Here is a 25,144-nt window from a genome sequence, read left to right as displayed (position 1 = left end):
TCCTAACCCAAATAAGAAGGTAGGCCTGATAATGGAAGTATTCTTAGGAGGTTCATTTCATGGCTGGTTTCTATTTGCTCTGGGGTCACTCATACTTCCCAAGAAAAGTGCAGCTTTCCTGCTTGCTCTCAGGGCCCATGCCAGCATCGCCCTTGACATATTAATATCTTTTCAGAGGAAGAAGTATTTCATGGGCAAATAAATTTTAGGTAACAGTGCACAGACTCTGCTGCCCACACTGCACAGTAGAGTTTTAAAGATTTTTGCGAAGGCTGGCAATGGTAATCTGCTTAATTGTCTTCAACCCTGGGGTTCCCACAGACCTCTCCTACTGCCCTGGTTTTGGCAGAACACCTAAAAATAGGTGGCTATTTTTCGAGGATCTTCAGCACACACTCTGGGAGGTATTAACCATACCAAACAATTTAATCAGGGCACAATATGGCTTTTGCCTACGGCATATCCGTTTTTTCTTTGGCTCTCTCCTATTCCAGAGTAGAGAAGAGAGGGGAAGGCAGAAAAAAGAGACTGGGGAAGGACCAGTCTGTCTAATATGGCCAAAGGGCAGCAACCACAGCACACACTTGTGCTCTGGAGATGCCAATGGTCAATGCATATTTGTAGAATCGAACCAAATAGTTCCTTAAACTATAAACGAGTTTCCAAAAAGTGCACATTATGTGCATGTTTTTCATATTTGGTCCATATCCTATAATATTTTTACTTATGCTTCATATAGCCTACACTTTTGTCAGTTATACTTAAGTTTCTGGGATGGTGACATCAGTAACAAACATTGTTTAACGCTATGATGTATGTTATCTGAAGCAATATTTCAGTCTGGGGCCTACTTTGAACCTAGTTCTTTCCTTCGAAGTAATATAAATTAGAAATGTTATCAAGAATACAAGTATGCCGGTATTATTTTGAGGGTTGCTTCCTCAGGCATCAACATTTGTTACATGTGGACAGGAACTTTTTTGCTGGGTTGTCATGGGGAAAACTGCACTGTCACTGAGAAATAGCCCTGAAAATTTACTGATAATGTAGTAATACATATCAGGTTAGAGGACTGAAATGGAAGCTTGGGGACAAAAAAAAAAAAAAAAAAAGTACAAACAGTGATCTGTTGTCCCATTTGATGAAACTACCGTGGCATCCATGAACTGCTGAGGGATTTTCTTTTCTGTTATTAAACTTTGAAAAGGTGAGGGCTTTTTAGATAAATTTGCCAAGTTCTCTCTATTGAGGATTGTGTACTATAGAAACTGAGAAGGGCTTTCAATTTAAAGTAGGGCCTTTCTCATTACCATGTTTAAGGTTTGTGAGACAACCTAATGAGGTAAGTGTGTGTATGTATATGTGTGACCTCTCTATGGTGTATCCAGGGCCCACACAACTCATCACTCTACTAGCATCACATTCAAAACCACATGTGGTCTGGGACTGTTGAGTGGTGGGGGAATTTAGTTGAATTTCTCCCATGAGACCACAGAAGAACCTCATGAGAAGATGTGTAGGATAGATGACTGAAACACAGACTGTCTGGAATGTTAAACCAACCTGTTTAGAAAGAAACCTCTTGGCACTTGAATGCCTTAACATCTTTGGCAAAAAGACTCTTGGAAGCTTTCCCCTAATCCGTTCACCATGTCCTCCTCTTTCCCCATAGGGCGGATCATTTAAATGAATTATCAGTCAACTACCAGTAAGGTTGCTTTCGCCATTAGGCTAGAAAAGCAACACCGTTTTGGCTGGCTCTGTAAAACTGAGTGTCTGTAGTCTGTGTTCTTTTTCAGTTTTGACTAAAAAATCAATACCCAAACTTTTAAGATATATGTATGCCTTGCTGCAAAAGTGACAATATTATTTGTTTGAGAAAATGAGACAAAAGACTAGCAGAGTGGGCCTAAGATTTCACTGTCAGAGATAAACTAAGACACATTCAGTGGCGATGAAACCCATTTATTTGGTACCAACATGTCACAAATTCTCTCCATTTATTCTGCAATAATAACAGAGCTATCAGATTATCTGAAAAACAACATAAAATAAGCAGGAACTCCTATATGAAAGATTTAGGCATATTTGAAATGAGTTCCTCAAAGGTAGGAAAAGATTTTTAATGAAAATGTTTAGAAATCTTCAAAACTGAGGAAAATAGTGATTGTTTTCAATGCAGGAAAAAAAGTAACTCAGCAGTAAAAGAGGACATATAAATATGAATTTTCATGCTATGCTTGCCCTCTGAATAAGTAGTGCCTTTACAGCAACAATACAGCAATAACTGGATTACTGAGACAACTCCACTTGGTGGTGGTAGGGGGGGGGGGGTGTGGGGAAGCAACTTCCCAGGATGAGAAGGCTCTTGACCATTGAACCTTGGGAAATCTAATTACCTCACTTTTAAATGCAAAAGGGCAAAAGAGGCAATTGTGCAGAATTCTGAATGCCATGAAGAATAAGAACAATGTCTTACTTCACTGTGGAAAAAAAAAAATGAACCTCTTACACATAGCCTACGGTTCTTTCCCCCAATCCACCAGACAAGAGGAGTTTAAACAGGTGGCTCAGCTTAGTAAAAGAGAAACAGGCGGATTGCAAAAATTAAAACCCACATGGTTTCTAAGTAGGCAGTAGGAATTTTAAAAAATAATGATGTGATAAATAGTCAAGGCAAAGACTTCACCAAAACTAATCAGTAGGAAGGAAAACCTGAAAGTGTTGGGCACTTCTTTGGGTATTCATCCTCCTGTGCTCTAACTCTGCCTTTGTTTTTTTCCAGTTTAGCAGTAGCACCATCTTCTTTTCTGGGGCACTGACAGATTAGGAACCCACATATTAATTTCTTTTTATTTATTTTTTTCATGTATTAATTTAGGTATAGTTGCTTCCATTTCCAGGTAAGGCCTGGATAGTATGTGCCCTTCTTTTGACTGTAACCAGATTAGGAGCAGGACATCTGGAACACAAACCCACAGGCGGCATGTAAGGTTGGGAAAAAAGCTTGCTGCCCCAGTGGAACTCCTGGGTTCACTCCCCACAGAGGCTCACTCCCCACGGGCAGGCTGAGATCCTAAGGCAGCGGTCCCCGGTCCCCGGTCCCCACCCCCGTCGCTGAGATGACCCGTGTCCACCGCAGCGGTCCCCGGTCCCCACCCCTGTCGCTGAGATGACCCGTGTCCACCGCAGCGGTCCCCGGTCCCCACCCCCGTCGCTGAGATGACCCGTGTCCACCGCAGCGGTCCCCGGTCCCCACCCCCGTCGCTGAGATGACCCGTGTCCACCGCAGCGGTCCCGGTCCCCACCCCCCTCGCTGAGATGACCCGTGTCCACCGCAGCGGTCCCGGTCCCCACCCCCCTCGCTGAGATGACCCGTGTCCACCGCAGCGGTCCCGGTCCCCACCCCCCTCGCTGAGATGACCCGTGTCCACCGCAGCGGTCCCGGTCCCCACCCCCCTCGCTGAGATGACCCGTGTCCACCGCAGCGGTCCCCGGTCCCCACCCCCCTCGCTGAGATGACCCGTGTCCACCGCAGCGGTCCCGGTCCCCACCCCCCTCGCTGAGATGACCCGTGTCCACCGCAGCGGTCCCGGGTCCCCACCCCCCTCGCTGAGATGACCCGTGTCCACCGCAGCGGTCCCGGGTCCCCACCCCCCTCGCTGAGATGACCCGTGTCCACCGCAGCGGTCCCGGTCCCCACCCCCGTCGCTGAGATGACCCGTGTCCACCGCAGCGGTCCCGGTCCCCACCCCCGTCGCTGAGATGACCCGTGTCCACCGCAGCGGTCCCGGTCCCCACCCCCCTCGCTGAGATGACCCGTGTCCACCGCAGCGGTCCCCGGTCCCCACCCCCCTCGCTGAGATGACCCGTGTCCACCGCAGCGGTCCCGGTCCCCACCCCCCTCGCTGAGATGACCCGTGTCCACCGCAGCGGTCCCGGTCCCCACCCCCGTCGCTGAGATGACCCGTGTCCACCGCAGCGGTCCCGGTCCCCACCCCCTCGCTGAGATGATCTGGGGTGGCCGGACGCCTGCACCTGGTCTCGCGGGCTCCTGGCGGGGCACCGGGCAGGCCAGGCGGCAGCCGTCTGTCGGTCCGCAGGAGGAGCGGCCGGGCTGGGCGCCCCCACCGAGCGGGGTCTGCGGGGGGCGCCCGCCCGGGCCGCTGCACGGAGCCCACGCACCGGCCGCCGCTCGGCCGCTGGGGAAGAAAGCGCGCCTTCCGCGAGGCCTACATGTGCTTTTCGGCTTGTGTTCCGAGCGTGCTAAGTAGCTTTAAAGAATCCACCAAAAGGAATGGGCTGCAGCGCTTTTAAGCGCCTCGGGTATTTTCAGGAGAGGGGCTTTGTTCGAGGCGTCCTCTGCGTGGAGCGCCTGTGGCCTGTTGCGCAACCGGGCTGCAGCCGCCGGGGACTGGGAGCCCAGCGCGCGGCGGGCCCTGGGGCGCTCGGGAGGCGGGCTGCAGGGTGGCCGCGCAGGGGCCGGAGCGGAGGCCCGGAGGAGAGGGCGGCACTTCACCACCGTGTATTTTTAGCTCTGAAAAGCACAAACCAACTGGTATGGGAATGGAGACAGCAGGGACCACGCGGGAGGGAAGGAGAGGGAAGGAGAGGGGCGAGAGCCGAACACACTGGGAACCCCTAGTCCTTCCTCTATTCAAGAAGGTTTGTTTGTTTTTTTTTAAACACGTTTCCCTACTGTCTGAAAGTAGTGTTTCTTTCTTTTTTTAAAGACTCTATTTATTCATTCATGAGAGACACACTGAGAAAAAGGGGCAGAGACACAGGCAGAGGGAGAGGGAGAAGCAGGCTCCATGCAGGGAGCCCGAGGTGGGACTCGATCCCGAGGCTCCAGGGTCAGGTCCTGGGCTGAAATGCAGGGGCTAAACCGCTGAGCCACCCGGGCTGCCCCTCTATTCAAGAAGTTTTTATTGACCACCTGGAAGGTACCCAGGGGAATCTAGTAGTGAAGAAAACAAAATGATGGGGGTGGGGGTGGGGGTGATCTCACATTTTAAGGAATTACCTAACTATTGTCCTTGGGCTAGATTCCCTTGGATTGTCTGCGAAATACGCTTGATGATGATCAATCTGGCTGGGATTCTGTTAGGGTTACACTGTTTAGAATGCCATACATAGTAGCAAGTCGAAAGAAATTAAGAATTTCTGTAAAAACACATTAAAGCCTAATGACATTAAAGAAGGTGGAAAAACCCCTTGGTGGCTTAATTTTACGGTTTTAAAGTTATTCTGAGGTCTCTAAAATACATACCTGAAGTAGATGTACATCAAGTGTGCAACATTTCATTATTATCTGCATGGAGAACACCACACTAGTGATTACTTCTTAAAAATTTACAAAGGAATCCATCGTTCCACAGGGCTTTGGGGCAGGAAAGATCTGGAGTTTTCATTCTTATTGTTTCTACAACCATCTGCACTTAGGGGAACTTTAAATGTTTCTAACAACTGAACCATACAAGATTTAAAAAAAAAGAGTATTTTTAGTTTTGAAAAGAACATACCAACTGGTATGGGAATGGAGAAAGCAGGAACCACGGGGTAGGTAAGGAGAGGGATGACAGGGCAAACACACTGGGAACCCCTAGTCATTCCTCTATTCAAGAAGTTTTTATTGACCACCTAGAAGGTACCGGGTACAAGGTACCCAAGGGAATCTAGTAGGGAAGAAAACAAAATGCTTTCATGGAACAAGGTGTGCAAAGTACTGGCTAATCCATTTACTCTTTAAGGTTCATGGTAAATGTTTCCATTGGTAGGCATCCCTGAAGGCAACTTCACTAATTCCCCAGGCCTGATTGCTTTAGAATCACCTGTTTTATGGTCTGGCAGCAACTTGTACTGTTCTATCATATTACAATTGTCAGCAAAGATAGTTTTTTGTGGTAAATGTCTCTCTCCCTCACTAGACTAGAAGTCCCACAAAGGCTATTTAGTCTTTGTTCTACTCCTCAAATGTACCAGGTTAGCATGTCCCTTGACCTGTCCCTCCCTTGGGAGCTCCTGCTGAAGTAATCTCTGAACAGTGATATAAATTAGTTTTTGCCTTAAACACACACACACACACACACACACACACACACACACACACACACACAGTCCTGCTGTGACAACTGCAGCCAAATAATTGCCTACTATGGACTAAAAAAAAGTAAAAATGTCTTGAGAACAATGGGTCATCCTAAGTTGAGGTATATATTTATGAATCTTGTAAGGCTGCTGACCAAGCTATAGCCAGAAAGCTGGAAGAAGCACCAGAATTGGATAAAAGCATCCAGGTATGGGAGAGCTTGAGGTTGGTCCCAGGCAAAGAGGAGAGAAGAGCAGGGCAGGGAATGTTTTTGGGAGACGATATCCAGCAAAGGGTCAGCTTGCTGTAGGATTGCCCTCTAAGTCTGGAGGGTTGGATTCTCCCTTCAGTGTTGCCAGAGATAGGGAGATGGTGGCTGGCATGGGGGTGGGGAGGGTGTAGACAGCAGTGTTAAACTACACCCTGTGGTCCCTTACCTGCCAGCCATCTTCACTGCTAGCCCCCAACATGTTGCCCCACCAACACAAACATAAAAATGCCTCCTTTGAAACTCTGTAGCCTCTCAGATACCCTGAGCGCTTTTTTTGATTTTTGTCTAGCTTGGGATCTTTGAATATTCACAAAGTGGAGTATTTGGGAGTTAGAATCTTTTCCCTCTTTATAGCCAGTTTTTATTTATTTATTTATTTATTTTTAGCTATACCTGACATACAGCATTATATTAATTTCATGTGTACAACATAATGATTCAATATATGTATATATTGTGAAATCACAATATAACATCTATCATCACTACACAGTCCCACATTTTTTTCCTTGTGATGAGGATTTTGAAGATCTATGCTCCTAGTGATTTTCAAATATACAATATGCTATTATTAACTATAATCACTATATTGTACGTTACATCTCCAGGACATATTTATTTCTTAACTGGAAGTTTGTACCTTTTGACCACCTTCACCCATTTCACCCACCCTATACTCAGTCTTAACCTATAATGAACTCCTTTCTCTTTGTCCATTCTCTGAGCAGCTCTGGTGTAGCCGATCAGCAGTCTTGCATGGCATCTCTAAAATCATTCTAAAGAATACGGTATCATGTTAATGGCTGTGTTAAACAGAAAAAAAAAACCCCAAAAAAACAAAAAAAACGACAATTTGTAGCTACCTGAGGGGCATCTAAAGATAGGTCCTGGTGAGCAAAAAAGTATACCATCAGCACATGACAGGGAGTGAAAAGACAATACAATTACTGATCTCGTACTTATGTATATCATATTTTAGGTAAAAATATCACCAGTTTTGTGTGCTTATTGGCCATATAATAAAGATATTTAACATAGGGTCCTTGGATATCCAAAAGGGTCTAGGAATATACTGAAACCTATGAAAACTTTTATACATTTTTTTTTCTAGAGAGATGGTTCAAAGCGTTCATCGTATTCTAAAAAGAAACCATTACCCTAAAAGGCTTAAGAACCACTGTTCTATGGTAACTATATTTCAAATCTTAAATCCTATGAGTGCTTCATAGTAATATCTATCCTCCCCTTTCCAGAATGTAATTTGTCTAGAATGATCACAATTGAGGAGTACAGGAGTTATAATATGGAGTTCATCACTTTCTTAGACCTTCCTCTTGTACCTTATAAACATTCCATAGCTGCCCCTAGGTGTAACTAACTTCGGTCTTTATTGACAAGAAGAGAAACCTAAAAACCAATATCCTATTTCATTTATTAAGAAAGAGCTAAGGTAATACACTAAGACTGCAAATTTAGCACACTAGTTGAGGAATGAAATACCCAAGTACCCAAGATAAGATTAGAATTTACAAATACTATAGTAATTTTACCTAACCCATAAATGAATTTTCAGATTTAAATACCTAATGTAAGTTTTGATATTTGGTAATAACATTACACACTGGGTATTTAGAAACTTGCAGGGTTGTTTTCTTATCTGCCTATTGTCTTATACGGAGTGAGACACACTTTGAGCTCTATTAGTTGCGTGTCCATTAAAAAGAAAAAAAAAAAAAGGAAAATCTTTGATGTTACTGATTTGAAAGCCGGTAGTAAGATACAGTTCTTATTTTTTGACAATTAAAATATATGTATGTGATATACCTTAGAAGAGGTTACAAATACCTGTCAAAGCCTCATAAGGCAATCATTTTCATTAGTTACTCAAAGTCCAGGTCAAGGTGGGGAATAAAGATAATTCATTTTATGAAGGCTTTAACCAAAACATCATATATTTCTTTCTCCTGACCATTAAGTCCATTCCTTAATGGACACTGAAACCTAACCACTCCTACTTAACTACCATTACCCAAACTCCTTGGCAAAAATGCTTATGAAAGAATAAGGCTTATGTCAAGTTCAGCAATGAAAGAGCCAAAAAGTCTCCTAAAGGAAGAGTGAAAAATGTCTACTTGTAAAGACTAAACTAAAAACTATGAGAAAGGCCATTAGAGCAATAGACTGATATGGAAAGGGTTGTGGGAAAAGAGGGTAGATAAAACTACTTATTGGTAATAAAGAAATCATGCTTCAAAAAATTTAATTTAAATGGTCCCTTAAATTATCCCTTAGTGGGATTGGTTTGGCAATTAGAAATGCAGCAGTTGGTACATTTAAAGAGCTCATGGTGAATTTTTAAAGCACGTGGTATTCACCTAGTTCTTCAAATCTAAAGACATAAAATTGAATGAATTTGAGTATGTGTATTTAATAAATTTCAAGACTGTATCCATACTTCTATTTCATCATTTTATACTAGGCATGTTTTCCTCAGCTTGCTTTCTTTCTTTCTTTCTTTCTTTCTTTCTTTCTTTCTTTCTTTCTTTCTTATTGATTGATTTATTCATGATAGACAGAGAGAGAGAGAGAGAGAGAGAGAGAGAGAGAGGCAGAGACACAGGCAGAGGGAGAAGCAGGCTCCATGCTGGGAGCCCAAGGCAGGACTTGATCCCGGGACTCCAGGATCGCGCCCTGGGCCAAAGGCAGGCACTAAACCGCTGAGCCACCCAGGGATCCCCCTTTCCTCAGCTTTCTAACCATCAAAAAATGTATCATTGGAAAGAAACCAGTAAACATTTGTAACGAATGGAATTTTTTTTTCACAGAGATGAGTCAATTGAACACAAAGGGATTATGATAAAATGGAAACTATTTTGTAATCTTAATCATTGCATTTTCTACTATAAATGATAAATATCCACATAAAAGCACTCTATAATGTTGTAAGGTAAAGATAACTGAAATGTAAAGACTTTCTTCTTATGGGTGTATGTTTTCATTTGGAGACTTAATCACTAGAAAGGATAGATCTTGACAATGAGCACCTCCATTTTACCACGCTGGTATGTAACTGGAAATACACCCATATCACCTTTCCTACAGTGTGTTCAAGATATCTTTTGTACTCATTCCATATTTACACTGAAGAATACAAAAGCCAAAGGAAATTCTGAATTATTTTACAAGTCCTCCCTCTTCTCTCCCCCAACTCTGTTCTCTTTAAAATAAACATATACATACACACATATTAATACAGACAACTGACTATACACACATGCACACACACGTACACATGCATGTGCAAACTCAATTGCAAATGCAGTGTAAGTGTTCACAAGATGAGATGTGAGTTTAAGCACTATACTAAAGGGGCACGTGGGTGGCTCTGTGGGTTGAGCAGCTGACTCCTGATTTTGGCTCAGGTCTTGATCTCAGGGTCATGGGGCTCAGTGCTTGGTGTGGAGACTGCTTGTCCCACTCTCTCCCCTCCCTTTTGCTCTCTCTCTCAAAATAAATAAATAAAAACTCTTTAACAAAAATAAGGGGTACCTGGGTGACTCAGTCAGTTTAAGTGTCGGCCTTTGGCTCAGGTCATGATCCCTGCTCAGCAGGGGTCTGCTTCTCCCTCTCCCTCTGCTCCTGTGCTCTCTCTCAAATAAGTAAAATCTTAGGAAAAAAAAAAAAAAAAAGTGTGAAGTACATTCCACCATCAGTAGTTCTGAAGCCCAGCATTTGCAAATCTTTTAAAATTAACTGAGCTTTTAAAATCTCATCACTCTGGCAGCAACCCAGCATAGCTGTGCCTTTAACAAAAGAATTCTGTAATAAAACGAGATTTTACATGCTGAAACAAAATATTTTAAAACATCTTTCTGCCGACTGCTCATTTTAGTAATATTTGTGGAATTTAAAACCCACACACACATACACAAATGTTCCCATGGAAGATTAGGCTAAGTTTTAGGTTAGCCTCAGAATTATTAAATTTTTATATCAATCTTTTAATGAACACTTCTGATTTATTTTCTTTAAGAAGAAACACAAGTCCTGAAAAGACTTTAAGGCTGTGTATTCTTTAATTGCCATAACAAAGGTGACCAGGCTAGCTTTAATCAAAGGAGACTCCTGAGTAGTTTTCACACTACATTTGTGAATGCCTCTAAGCAAGGTGGACTGAATTCTGGCCTCAGCTTCTCTTCTGTCTGCAAATATGTGCAATCAGCTGTGACATCTGCTGTATGTTAGGGCTCAACTGCTAGGGACAGAAACCTAATTTGAATGAAAAGGAGGAATTTATTATAAGGATATTTACTGAACCTAACAGAACCTAGGGACAAGAGTGAGGCTGGGCTCAGCTCACCAACTGGAACCAGGGACTGGAATGCTATTAGGATTCTCTCTCCATAATTTTGATCTCTGCTTCTCTGTACTTGGTTTAGTTTCATTCTAACTACAGAATGGTTTTTCCCACATTGAAGACAACATGGCAAACACGTTTTATACCTTACAGCCTCAGCCAGGACAAAGTCCTCATTTTCTCAGTTCTAGTAATGAAAACTCTTGTGGGAAGTGTCGGGGGAGCCTGGTTCAATCACTGTGGCTGAGGGGAAGGGTACGAAGATGGGGCCAAACTGAGACAGATCATTTTTCTGTACCAAATCAACTGTGTGTGGGCATACTGTGATGACATGGAAACTAGTTTTTTTGGGGGGCAGGAGGTGAAGATTCTTGGGGGGCTGGAAGTACAGGTGATTTAAGGCAGGCTATTGTTGGTGGGTGGAGGAAATGAGAAGAGAGGATGGCTTTTATCCTTCTCTATGTAGAAGTAAACTTTTGTTGCGTATATGTTGCTTCCTCTCAAATGCTGTCTTGGCAACATTTAGAGCATATTACCTCTATATGTTCTGTTGAAAGTGCTACTCTGGAACTTATCCCAGTGGTGCAACTGCCTCCTCTGCTCCAGCTCTGCTTCCAAAAAATAGTGCTCAGCATGCTGCAGGAGGACCAGTTGTTTGTAGCTGCCATTTTCTTAGACCATGCTGCTCATCAGGGGTCCAGATAACATTCTGAGCTGTAAAACTGATTTCCAGGCCACAGATATTATCCAAAATACGATAAAGTTGAATTAGGGGCCACCAATTTCTTTGGAAAGGATTATGGAAATCTATAGGAAAAATTAAAGCTATTTTTTTGAATGATGATTCCAGCATGGGTTACAGTCAAAGTTATCTTTGTGTTAAATCTATTCTCTTTCTTAGCAACTGGAGAAGTCACAGTGAAAATCAGAAAAGAAAGCAAATAAAAACTCAACTTTTTTGTGGGGGGAGGGGTCATAAACAGCTAATAGATACAAGGCTCAAGTCTGGAGCTATTTAGTTTGGAAGTTTATGGAAATTTTATTTGGAGACAGTCCCTAAATTCAATTGTAACTGGAAATGCATGTAACTGGAAATGCGTGTTGACAAGGCTTATGAGAGAGGGAATGAAGCAGACAGTATTTGAAGCTTGGAGTCCTCTGACTTCATTCTACCTGCTAAGTGGCTGAAAGGTGATTGGAAGTGTCTTTCACAACAGCTCCACCCTACTTTGTAAACATGCCCAATTCCTGCCCTGAGAATAGAGGAGAAAGGGGAGACAGAGGAGACAAAATCCTTGGCAAACATTTAGGGAGACAATAATTACACTCCCCTCTTTATTTTCTTTTTAAACTAGAGAAAAATAAAACATACACCATAGTAGGGAGAATAACTTAGAGCAAACTCTCACTCACCTGATACCCAGCTTTGACCACCCATGGCCAACCATGGTTTTAGCTATGCTCTAATCTTCACCCCAACATGGCACTAATTTTTTTTAAGCAAATCCCAGAATCACAGCATTTAATCCATAAATATTTCAGCATATATTGAAAGGAATTTTTTAAAAGAATAACCACAGTATTATTCCACATTAAAAATAGCAATTCCTTAATACTATCACTATTTAGTCTTAAAATTTTGCCAATTATTCATAAATGTGTTCCATAGCTATTTTGTTTGGATTGGGATCAAAATAAGACCTACACTTTGTACTAATGTATCTCATTTCTAAAAAATTCCTTACACTCTATGTTGAAGAAACTAGGTTATATGTCCTATACAGTTTTTTTTTTATTTTCTTGAACAGCATCTCTCTGTGTGATTTAACATGTTCTTCTGTCTCCTGTAGTTCCTGTAAATTCATAATAAGATCTAGAGGCTTGAGTGGTTTGATGTTTTGGGAATAAATACTTCACACGTGATGTTGGAATACGTAGGCTTTAGTAGTTTTTTATGGTTTGTCACTTGTGATTGTCTAAGTTCTTTATTTCATTAAAGATAGCAAAATGGTGCTTATTTGTTATTCCTTCTCCACTTATTGCCCAGGATATATTTATGAAGGGAAGCTTTCCTACTCCCTCTTGCCATCCTGTTAGATAAATGTTAGCATACTGTCACACTTTCCTGTGCCTTGCCTTTTCTACAACTGCAGAGTTTATTCAATTAGGTCCCAACTAATGTACATTTGAGTTGTTTCCAGTCTTTTGTTTCCTTTGATCAAAGTCTACAATGGTCAAGTAGGACAAAAGTAAAAAGCAAAGAATTGGTAAGACACTCCTATTCACTGTAGGACGGATATGATTATAGAAACTTGCTTTTTAACCACTGCTCATTCAGAATTTTAGAAAAGATAGGCCTTAAAAGCAGTATTTTCTGTTTCTTTTATGTGCCTCTGTTCTTCCAGTTTTCCACTTTCTCAGCTCCAACTGGCCGCTGAAGGCCTCAGCCTTTACCAGCTCTAGTCACCATTCAACGTCTCCACATCTCCAAGTGGCTTCATGCTACAGAACTCACCTGGCTGTTCTCCTAAGCCTGGTTATTGAAGCTCACACTCAGTCACTGCCTCCAGGTGATCACTATTGCCACTAATACTCTGTTGTTATGGTAAAGGCAGTAGTAGTGCTAATGGGGATATTAGTGGGATTAAGGTCACCTCAGGCACAGCAGCATTCTTGGGTTTAGGGAAGTGATAACAGGAAAATCAGGACTCTTCTTTATACTTGTGATTCAAACCAGTGTGGTTGTCTTACATCAATTTTTCATGTACATGTGTTAGGACTAACTTCTTTTTTTTTTTAATAATTTTTTTTTAAATTTTTATTTATTTATGATAGTCACACACACACACAGAGAGAGAGAGAGGCAGAGACACAGGCAGAGGGAGAGGCGGGCTCCATGCACCGGGAGCCCAACGTGGGATTCGATCCCGGGTCTCCAGGATCACGCCCAGGCGCCAAACCGCTGCGCCACCCAGGGATCCCAGGACTAACTTCTAATTCTCAGAAGATCACATGCTCACATGCCAGAGACATTTCCAATATAGACACATTATTCTTGGCCTCTGGGTTCTAGACTTTTACCTATCACCTCTTGAAAAATGAATCTACTCTCATCTTTTCAAATATCACTCCTATGCAGATGTCTTTGAAATATTCATCTTTAGCTCAGCCTGTCTCCAGGCATCTATAATCCAAAGTATTCAACGACAGATGTGTCATCTTGATCTGAAAACCACATGTCCCATTAACTCATTTTCAGGGATACACCATTCTTCCAGTCATCCAGGCTTAAATCGTTTGTAATATATCCTTTTTTCTTTGCCCCATACCACTTAATCTGGCTACATCTGGATTAGATATTGATTTACCTGGAGTCACGTGAAAACGGAGAATTGACAATCCTATCACAAGGGACTAACTAGTGGATAAAGGTGGGATTGGAGGAGATTCTTTTAATAGCTATGCTTTGTCTGTAGGATAAACACATTAGATAAAAACCTTGTCGGCATGCCAGTTGGGTATAAATATTTGTTAGAAACACTGAGTAGGGAATCCCTGGGTGGCGCAGCAGTTTAGCGCCTGCCTTTGGCCCAGGGCGCGATCCTGGAGACCCGGGATCGAATCCCATGTCGGGCTCCCGGTGCATGGAGCCTGCTTCTCCTTCTGCCTATGTCTCTGCCTCTCTATCTCTCTCTGTGTGACTATCATAAATAAGTAAATTAAAAAACTAAAAAAAAAAAAAAAAACAACAAACTAGAAACACTGAGTATGTGACAAAAAAAGCATAGGAGAAAAAAGACTATATAGGTCAATGAGTAACTAATGAGAGAAACCTGGCTCCTCTCAGGAGAGTGATCAGATGTGAGAGGGGGCTTACACCAAATGCCAACAGAGACACTGAGGGTAAGGTGTGGTAGAGGATGAATGAAGTCAGCAGTGAGAAATCAGGTCAACCCTCCAGTACTTGAAAGACTCATGGAGGAGGATTGGAACTGTCATTCTTGTGAGGGTTTAGAAAGCAAAACAGGAGACAGGTTTTTGCTCAAAAAAAGGAAAAAAAATATATATGTATATACACGAATCACTTACAAGCTGGCCAAACTTACTCTCTAGAGAGAGTAAATAAATAAACATATGACAGTGATATGGTAGATTTTATTCAAACACTGGAAATAAACTTTGTTTACATGGCAGAAAAGAACTTTCAATATGCTATCACCATTCAATCTGCCCTATCCTACTTACTTGTATGTACTTGCACTCTTACCTTTCCTTCCTGTTTCAATGGATGAACTGTTCTAGTTGCTAAGACCAGTCCTTCTATTTATGCACTGGATTTCATTCTCTTTTCCTAAGTCAAGATTTGCCACTATAATTGTTCCTCCGCCTATAATCAACTTTTCCCACCAGCATAAAAATATGTTGCAATTACTCTTCTTAAAAGCATAATCCCTCCCTTGTCTCCATACCTGTTTTAATCCACCACCAGCAAAAGTCCTTGGAAGAGCTGTCTTTATTTGTAGTTCCCTAGTTCCTCTCCTCCCAATTCTGACTCAAGCCCACTCAAATGAGACTTCTGACCCTCTAGTGAATTGCTCTGTCAAGACCATAATCCAATGATCAGTCCTCAGTTCTCAATATAATTGATCCATCAGCAACATCTGATACCAATCACGGCCTCTCACTTTCTTCATTTGCACACTGGAACACCCCCATGCTCTCTTCACTTCAGAAACATTAGCTTCCTTACTGTTCTTAAATACAAAACCTCAGTCTTGTTCAAAGCATTTGCACCTGTTCCTTCTTCTGAAATGCCCTTTCCTCAGATAACTAACTTGCCTTAGGTCTTTACTCAGAGTCACCTTTTCAGTGAGGTTTTCCCTGGCCACCTTATTTAAAACTGCTGCCTCCTCCCTTATAATCTTTTTTTCCTTTCTTGCTTTATTTTGCTCCTTATCTTGTTACTGCCATTCCACATATCGCATTTTCTTTTTTAAATCAACTTTTATCATTTCTGAAGTTTTAGTTATTCAAGATAATCTCTACAGCCAACATAGGGCTCAAAATCATGAACCCGTGATCAAAAGTTGTATGTTCCTCTGACTGAACCAGCCAGTCACCCCTCATATATTGCATTTTAATTTATTTTGTTGGTTTGTTCCCCTCATCACAAAAATGAAGCACACACAGAGTGCAGACTTTTGTTTATTTTGTTCATTAACGTATGCTAGTGCCTAGAACTTTACCTGGCACATAAGAGATGCTCAATAAATACGTGGTGAATTAATCAATGAGGACAATGAAAGAAAGAAGGAGAATATATACAGACAATAAGGTTTGATACTTGACAACATTAACTAAAGTTAAGTCCTCAGTCCTAACATTTTATTTTTTGACTAAATATGGCATTTATGCCTTACAGCAGGTGCTACACTTAACTTTGGCAGAATATTAAGACGGCTTACAAAAGGCTAAAAAAACAACTATCCCACAAACTTCAGAACCACTAAACTTGCATGCTCATGTCCTAATCTAGGTTCAGCAGAGCTAGCTTTGACTACTACTGATTTCAAGTGTGCTTTTGGCCAGCCTTCTGCAATATGGGGCTGCATTAAATACCTAGTAACCAAACCAAAATAGTAGAGATTAAGTAGAGATTAGAGCTCAATGGAATGTTAAACAAAGCTCTCAGCTGTGATACTATTTTATATTCCTGAGTGGTTACAAATAACTCCTGAAAACATTCAAAGTGTGAATTCACTTTGGCCATCCCTTCCCCTTCTTGACCTCGCCGCTACCCCAAGCACACCTTCCCAGAGCTCACCGCAGAGGTATCCTTAGCTCAGGGAAGCACAGCTTGTTCCCAGCTCTGAGTACACCATCTAATACCCAGCTCTGTGAAACTGCTGCTCCAGAGGGGCTTTCTGATTGATGAATGCCTGACCAGGGGAGATCTCAGTGACTCTGGGGTACTGGTGGACTTATGCTGCTGTCTCTCTCAAAGCCTACTTGTCCTGTCTGTCAGTCATATCCACGAGCTTCAGTGGTCCTCCATCACAGAAGTTCAGACCAGTGAAGGCACAACAACTCTTTCCCTACTTTATTCTTCAAAAATCACCAGGAATGTACATTCCTGGTTTGCCGAACAACAAACAAGGCAGTTCAGGAAAATGTGTGATTTGTGAAAAAGTGACACTTCTTGTTAAGCAAAAAAATATGTTTCCAGAAATCTGTTTCCAGAAATATATTTCAGAGGTAGGAAATAAGGATTTAAGAAGAAAAAATTACTATGTAAAAGGAAAAACTGCTAGCTACAAAACTAGCTATAAAAACTATGTTAAAAACTATAGTTTTTAAGCTATAAAACTATGCAGTTGGCTTCAATTTTATAAATCAGAAAGTATAAAATCAAAGATACATTTTCATGTAAGAACTTTAAATATAAATTAAAGGCAGCTATATGATGCCTACTTAGCAAGTGAAGTAAAGTAACTGACATGGGAAGCATGGAATGCTGGGATAGAAGACTACTACTGATGAGGATGATAACAGTTACTACTACTACAGCCAGCACCACCAGTGTTCTAGACTTGCACATGTCTAATCTACGAAAAGCCCATGAGGTAGGTAGCATTCGCCTTCCCTCACCATTTATAAATGAAGAAACTGACATTTATAGCATGTAGGTAAATTTGCTCAACATCACACAAACAGGCATGTGGTGGGTCCAGATTTAAATATCCAGAATCTTTGCTCTATCCATCATATCAGGCTGTCCCTCCTGTAGCTCAGATGAGGAAGAGAAAACATCTACTGGGAGCTCAGAGACACTAAAGAGTAGACTCTTGAAGAATGAGCTTAAAAGGAATGTGAAGATAAAGATAGTGGTGCTGGCAGCAAGGCCCTCCATGTGAGGGAACACTCCTGAGCAAGGCCCAGAGGTGACACAGGGTGGGCTGAACCCAGGGACTCAAATGAAGTCATTTTACAGGACTGGGGTGGTTTTTTCAAACTGTGCTCCTTGCAGCCCTCTAAATTCGCTTCAAGTATCTCAGGCACTGAGGAAGGATAAGAAGGAAAAGGCTAAGAGTATAGGGAGAGAAGAGGTCCAAGAAACAGAATTCTGGGAATATTTTAGCTTAGATTGATACTAGGAGAGGAGTGTGTGTAAGAGATGAAGAATTAGAGGAACCTAAAACAGTCCACATGAAAACTGGACGAGGGTCTCAGGAAAGGGGTATTCTGGGATATGGGCAGAAGGCAAGCCAAGGACTCAGAGCTGGTTACTGGATTGGAGATGAGGAAACAGTGAGATCGGCTCAGCAGTGGTGGAAGGAGGGAGAGGCCATCCATCAGGGTTTGAGAAGTAAATCAGGAGTGAGGAAGTGGAGGCACTAGGTGTGCCAGATTTTTGAGAACTTTGGTGGTAAAAAAAGGAGACAGGTTGTAACCTAAGAGTAACAACAATCTAAGTAAGATTTAAAAAGGAACACACTACCCAAAAGTGGATGTAGAACAAGAAATGGTATTTCCAGAGTTAATTTTTAATTTCCTGCATTCACTGCTGTAAGAATTTCAAACCACTTTGGCATATATATCCTGGCATGTGCATGAACTTAATTGTGGAGATAAAATGCAGTAGCAGCTTAGACAGAAACCAAAAATCCTCTGTAAAATTACTGGTATGGTTACATTAAATCTTCCTCGAACTTCTAATCACCCCAAAATTTGAACTATTAACATAATGATGAAAGGTCTTTCCTCCAATGAGTAAAGACAGGTGCCCCAAAATGTAGCTCAGAGAAGTTTGTTGAATGAACATTAGCACAAAAAAACTTAATAACAAATACAATAATGATTATTCAAAAACTTCAGATATTCTCCATTGTCAAATACTTTTCCTTTGTATTCATGTTTTATTTGTTTTACCTTAAGTCACTCCCAATCATGCTGACATCTACTACTGATGATTATATTAGACCTAAAAGTGTTCTTAAACAAATGAAAAATACTGACTTCCATTCCTGAAAGCCCTGCTTCCAATTTTCAAGAGGAAATTAAATAATGTATAAATCAAATACTGGGCCTAAGCCCAGACAGCTGAACATCGTTTTGTCCTTTCAAGGCAAAGAGGAAGTGTCTGCTGTGGCAGAGACATGCCAAGAGAAATAAAGCTTAACCTCAGCCCCATGTGAAAGTGATTTTAGATAATCGGGGGTGTCTGCAAATAGGTTAAAAATGGGACCACATACTAACAGGGAACGTTCCATGGAAGTTAAAAGATGTATCAAGATCTAACCCCCACCTTAAAAACAAAATATGTTGGGAAAATGGCATGGCCTTAGAAACTTTATCTAAAGGCAGCAGAGGAAAGGGAAAGCAGACAGGGAGGAGAGAGTTGACAAGTCAAGGGGAAATTAAAACGTGTTTCCGCTTACGAATTACTATAGGCTCACAATTTGATTTCTTTGTCATTGTAATATCCAAATTCAAAACGCTTGTCTGTGTAGAGGAAAATAGGATGGGGTGGGGGAAAGGGAGACAGGGAGAGAAAGTTAATATAAGTACGTGGGTAGAGTGGTAGATGTTGAAATTATTTAAATCAGGGGCCAACAAATTTATGTCAGGTAGCAATTTTTTTTAGATTTTGCATAGAACACAGTCCCTCTTGTAAGTACTCAGATCCATCTCTAGTGTGAAAGCAGCCATAGGCAATAGGAAAATGAATGTGTGTAGCTGTGTACCAATAAAACTTTATGGACACTGAAATTAGAATTTCATGTATTTTACTTCTACTTTTGATTTTCTTCAAAGACTTAAAAATGTAAAACTATTCTTAGCCTCCAGGTCTTACAAAAACAGACTGTGGGGCAGATTTGACCTGCAGACCCTAGTTTGCTGACCCCTGATTTAGATAGTTAACTCCCCATTACACAGAACATTCATATGAAACTAGGCTTGACTCAAATTGTGGATTCTGGGTAAGAAAAACTGGCATTTTTTTCTTTTTTCTTTTTTCCCCCTGTAGATGAACAGAAAGATGGTAATAGTGGTAGGAAACATTTACTTGAAAGATACAGCAGATCTCTCTAAGCCTGTAAAAAAGGCAAGTATCTACTTTTTTCTAGCAGAATACTTTTTACACTAGTATGAAATCCAAGTTTATGCAGTTAGAAATTTTGAAGCCAAATGCTACATAGCCATTAATATGCAGCATTATTCAGGGATCAAAAATGATTTTTACAACATTATCCCCCGTATCAGAATTTAATGTTTTATAAAATCCTTTGCAGCAGAATGCTACTCTGGAATTAAATGTAAGTTTCCATCATCACCTCTATGGAAACCAGAGAGCTGGTGACTAGAAGGATTTTCTGATGGAACATATGCTTTACAGATCACATGGTGATAAAAACTTTATGGAACATCCGACCTAAACTATCAGAAACAAAGGAAATATAAAAGTGCGAGGCATCTATGTTCATAGTTTTTGTGAAGCAAAATAAATTTTTAAAAGATTTTATTTATTTATTCATGAGAGACACACACAGACAGAGATAGAGACAGAGGGAGAATCAGGCTCCATGCAGGAGCCCAATGTGGGACTCGATCCCTGGACCACGGGATCACTGAAGGCAGATGCTCAACGGCTGAGCCACCCAGGCATCCCAAAGCAAAATAATTTTTATATAATAAATGTTCTGTTATGGAACAAACACTGACTTTTCCTTTCTGTATTAAAAGAAAATCTTGTAAAACATCCTAAGTAGCTGTCTCACAACCTTGATCTCGGAAGTATGCCATTCTTTCTTTTGCCTTCCCTTCCCTGTCTCCGTCTTCTTCCTTGTATTGTTATTTTCTTTTGGGGAGGGGGGTGGATAATCTCAGTGCTTCTCCTGAGCAAATGAAGCCCCCTTCGTTAGGGAACTGCTCCTCAACCATTTCAATCCTTTGATAAACTAGTCTTGGTGCCCTGTCCTTCAGGCCACAAAGACAGCTGCATGACATTGCTGATGCAGACAGGTAGCATCCTAAGCGTAACAACAATTCATGTAAGGTTTAAAAGGAATACGCTCTCCAAAAGTGTTTTATAACACATTTCCAGAGTTGTATTTTTATGGACCAATCACCTATGGTATACAGGATCCTGATTAGTGTGTAGTGTATCCTCAGGCTCATTAAAGAGAACTTGGAGCATACTTTTTTTATTTGATGGCAAGTTCTGGGCACCAATGCAATCCTCCATTATAATGTTGTTTGTATAAGGAAATATAATTCTTTCAATAACGATCTGTTTTGTGATGGTCTCTAGGAACTGACTGGAGGGAAAAAAGCTGCTTTAACCATCCACATGGATGTGACTGAGGTTGGGAGAAAGGGAGGGCCGCAGAGAGTGCAAAGGCTGAATGTGTACAATAGGCAGTGGCAAAAAGGGCAGGCTCAGAGAGTAGCCTTTTATTTCCTCCCATCCTGTTTCTTCTTGTTGTTGTTGTTTTAATAGACTTTTTTTTTTTTTTTTTTTTTAGAGCAGCTTCAGAATCACAGTGGAAAATATAGATACCTCTTGTACCAACATATACACAGCATCCCCCATTATCAATATCCTCCAGAAGAGGGGTACATTTGTTAAAATCCATGAATCTACACTGCCATATCATTAGCACCCAGGGTTCATAGTTTATATTAGGGTTCATTCTTGGTGGTGTACATTCAAATCCAGGTCTGCCTAATTCCTGAGACTGAACTCTTTATCTCTGCAATACTGCTAATCTGTATATATATTTTGCATACATTTCTTTTAGTTGAAGCTTTAAAAGAAAGTGTCTTTTTAACCAGAGACAATATGATCTCACAGTAAGGAAATAAATTAATAAATTTCAGATTTCTTTACCATAGTTCTAAATCTTGAGGTCTATTTCAGAATCCACAAGATTTGCATCATTTATACCCAGGTATTCTTTATATCAGAGACATAGAGATTACGACTTAAAATTTCCCTCTAAAACTTCAGTACAAGGGTGCCTGGGTGACTTAGTTGGTTAAACATCTGCCTTTGGCTCAGGTCATGATCCTGGGGTCCTGGGATTCAGCCCCATGTTGGGCTTCCTGCTCAGGAGGGAGTCTGCTTCTATCTCTGCCCCTTCTCCCTGCTGGTACATGCTCTGTCTGAAATAAAATCTTAAAAAAACAAACAAACAAACAAAAAACAAACCCTCAAAACCCCAAAAAAGCTTCAGTACACAAGCCACCCTAATTTATAAATACAGCCAATTTCTGGAATGTACATACCCAAGAAAAAGCATCATATTGTACATATGCATTTATCACATACTTTATATTTTGTTTCATAAACAAAAATTAAGACATAAGCCAATTAAGTCAGTTAGCTAAGAATATAAGTCAAATTGCCACAGGACTTCCTTTTACCTCCAGGTCATTTTCTTGACCCCAAAGAGACTAAAATAATGAAAACACATTGTAGGTAAGAACCTTTTAAAAGAACAAATCAAAGATAATAGTAGAGGCAACTAGAACTTTATGAAAATACCACTAGCAATCTCATTTACTACACTACTTCTAGGGGTTCTCATTATTTGGTTTCTGTAGGCTCCCAAAGTCATTTACCAGAAAAGGGAATACAGAGACTCAAGGGGTAGAAATGGGATATTTTACAAAGTATCACTGTCTGTATTGTTTACATGTAACTGGAACACCATGAGGTTCAAAAAAACAAAACAAAACATCAGACAATCATGGAAGAAGAATGTGTCTGAAGAAAACATACTATGGAGGGATACTAAGGTGGGATATATTTCAATTAAAATAACAGTATATGAGTTGTTTTTATTCGAACCCTGGAATTTACTCTGGGAATCTTCTTCTTAGTTGAAAATATGACCCTCAGTGAACTTGACTTTGACCAAAATGTTTCAAATAGCTCTCTTGAGATCAACTGATGGTCCTTTATTCCAGATTATTGCCTTAGGTTCTTTCATGTAAGAATGACATCCTGTCATTACCAGATGGCCTCACACATGATCATTTCTAGATTAAGTCAGTGCCTAAAGCACTTGTCCTAGAGAACTGGGTAATTGCATATGATAGAATTTTGTTTTTAAATGTACTCTTTTATATAATTAATCTGAACCTTGCCAAAACCCAGTATTGATCCATAATTGTTATCATCAAAAATCAAAACTCATAACCAATGTAAAAGGAAGTAAGCACGGTCTCTTTACCTTTAGTGAGTGTCATGGTGAGGGCCTGGGACTCAAAAGTTTTTGTTAATAGAATTAAGTAAGATTCAATGGTTTCAGATATTCCAAAAAGAACATGTACTACTTTTTTCCAGAGACAAATTTTTAGGGTAGTAAATTTTCACAAAAATGAAATTGCATGCATTCAGTCTTTCACTCATCAAACATTTATTAAGTACAAACTGTGAGCCAGGCATTGTTAAATCTTCTCTAATCAATCAATTCACTTTAAGATTCTGAAGCCTGGGCAGCCTGGGTAGCTCAGAGGTTTAGTGCCACCTTCAGCCCAGGGCCTGATCCTGGAGACCTGGGATAGAGTCCCACGTCAGGCTCCCTGCATGGAGCCTGCTTCTCCCTCTGCCTGTGTCTCTGCCTCCTTCTCTCTCTCCTCTCTCTGTCTCTCATGAATAAATAAATTTAAAAAATCTAAAAAAAAAAAAAAAAAAAAAAAAGATTCTGAAGCCTTAATGCTATTACAAAGGCATTCTTTCTGGAAAGTAGAAATGGTTTTCAGATCACTGCAAAAGAACAAGTATTAAAATAATTGAGAAAACCCTTTAAGACTACACTGAGTTCCTTCCTTCTGCGTGGTTGTTGAGAACTCTGAAGCAAACAAGTGGTGAATACAATTTGGAGAGGACTTGGGGGAGAGTAAGTAACGAATTTTCTCAACCTATAATGGCATCTAATTCAGCTGTAGAAATTGACAATGAAAGTGATAATTCTTCTGGTAGCAGCTTATTTAAGACTCAGTGTGTCCCTTACTCACCAAAACAGGGGCAAAGAAACCCTATTAGAAAGTTTGTTCATTCATCTGGAGGTGTTGAAGCAAGGGATTCATCTAGTGACTCTTCTTTTGAACCAAGACCACGGACATTAAAAGCTATTTTTGAAAGATTCAAAAAAAAGCAACGTAAAAAGAGGAAATATAAGCCAAAAGAAAGACCAAGGGGAAGACCAGAAGGAAGAAAAATCACTAGACGCTCCCAAATAAAGAAACAAGTTAAAGACAAAGGATCTGGGTTCCCATTTTTAGAAGCTGAGAATGTGAAAAAGCCATTACCATGGAGAAAGATTTTAAGCTTTGAGCAAGCGGTGGCAAGAGGATTTTTCAACTACCTTGAAAAAGTGAAGTATGAATACTATCTCAAGGAATCCTTGAAACGAATGTTGGTGAAGATTTAGAAAGGGAAGATTTTGACAGTCATAGATAGAAATACTTGGATGATGATGGATCTCTCTCTCCTATCGAAGAGTCAGAAACAGTGGAAGAGGCTGCAACAACTCTTGAACATGATGATGGATGTGATATCAAATTGGTGGACAATAATGAATTTATAGTAAGTTCTGAAATACCAAAGAAAATGAATCTGTATTTAGGAAGAGGAATATACTGAGGAAGCTGCTTCGTCTAAAAAGAGAGCATCAAAATCCAAAAACATGGGACAGAGGATAGAATGGTTTGAAAAGGAAGAGATAGGAATATGAATATTAAGGCTTTTCACTTGAAAACAGTGTCTGGACTTAAAAAGGATGTTTGAGAACCAGGAAGATCATTTATCTATTTAGACCCTAAATGGTGGGAAGTTTTTGAAGTATGTCCATATTCAAGTGGAGATCCAAGAAGATCTCTGGACAGTGACAGCTGTGGATTGAACAAAAGTTTGTTTTAAAAGTGCTATTTTGAAGATCATCACTCTGGCTTTGGTGGAACTATGGTGATTGGCGGCAGAAGGAATCACATGTCAAATATCTTAAATAAAAATTTTATTAACTTTGTCAAACATCTTAAATAAAAATTTATTAATTAAAAAAAAAGACTACACTGAGTTACAGCTAACATAGTATGTAGCTAATTTTTGTAATAGTGAATCTGATACTAGATTGTCAAGTAGGTCAGAATGTAAGCAATACATAGTATAGTAGAAATTTCATTTGAGCAAAAGTGTTTCATAGATAAGACCACTAACACAGACAGGCCCTGACCTAAACAGTAAGTATGTAAAACTAAGAGACTAAAGGATCATTTGTCACATCAGTATTTTCAATCTGACTTTCTTATCGAGAAAATAGTGTTATCTATAGTAATAAAATCTTCCTATGAGTATATGATCATCCACATATACAGAGCCTCTCATTTTTCTTTATGCAATAGATCTATATTAATT

The 25,144-nt window shown here is 40.5% G+C and overlaps 1 protein-coding gene and 1 pseudogene across 4 annotated transcripts in view; one reads left to right on the top strand and one right to left on the bottom strand.

Annotated features, from left to right (window-relative positions):
- Positions 1-25,144, bottom strand: part of SPATA5 (spermatogenesis associated 5) — a 362,021-nt gene that overhangs the window by 37,548 nt on the left and 299,329 nt on the right. The window lies entirely within an intron of this gene.
- LOC121493237 lies at positions 23,447-25,130 on the top strand (annotated as a pseudogene).

Source organism: Vulpes lagopus, chromosome 6 (assembly GCF_018345385.1).
Source record: "Vulpes lagopus strain Blue_001 chromosome 6, ASM1834538v1, whole genome shotgun sequence".
NCBI classification, from domain to species: domain Eukaryota; kingdom Metazoa; phylum Chordata; class Mammalia; order Carnivora; family Canidae; genus Vulpes; species Vulpes lagopus.
The sequence above is the reverse complement of the archived record's forward strand: the minus strand, read 5'-3'. Positions and strand labels throughout refer to the sequence as shown.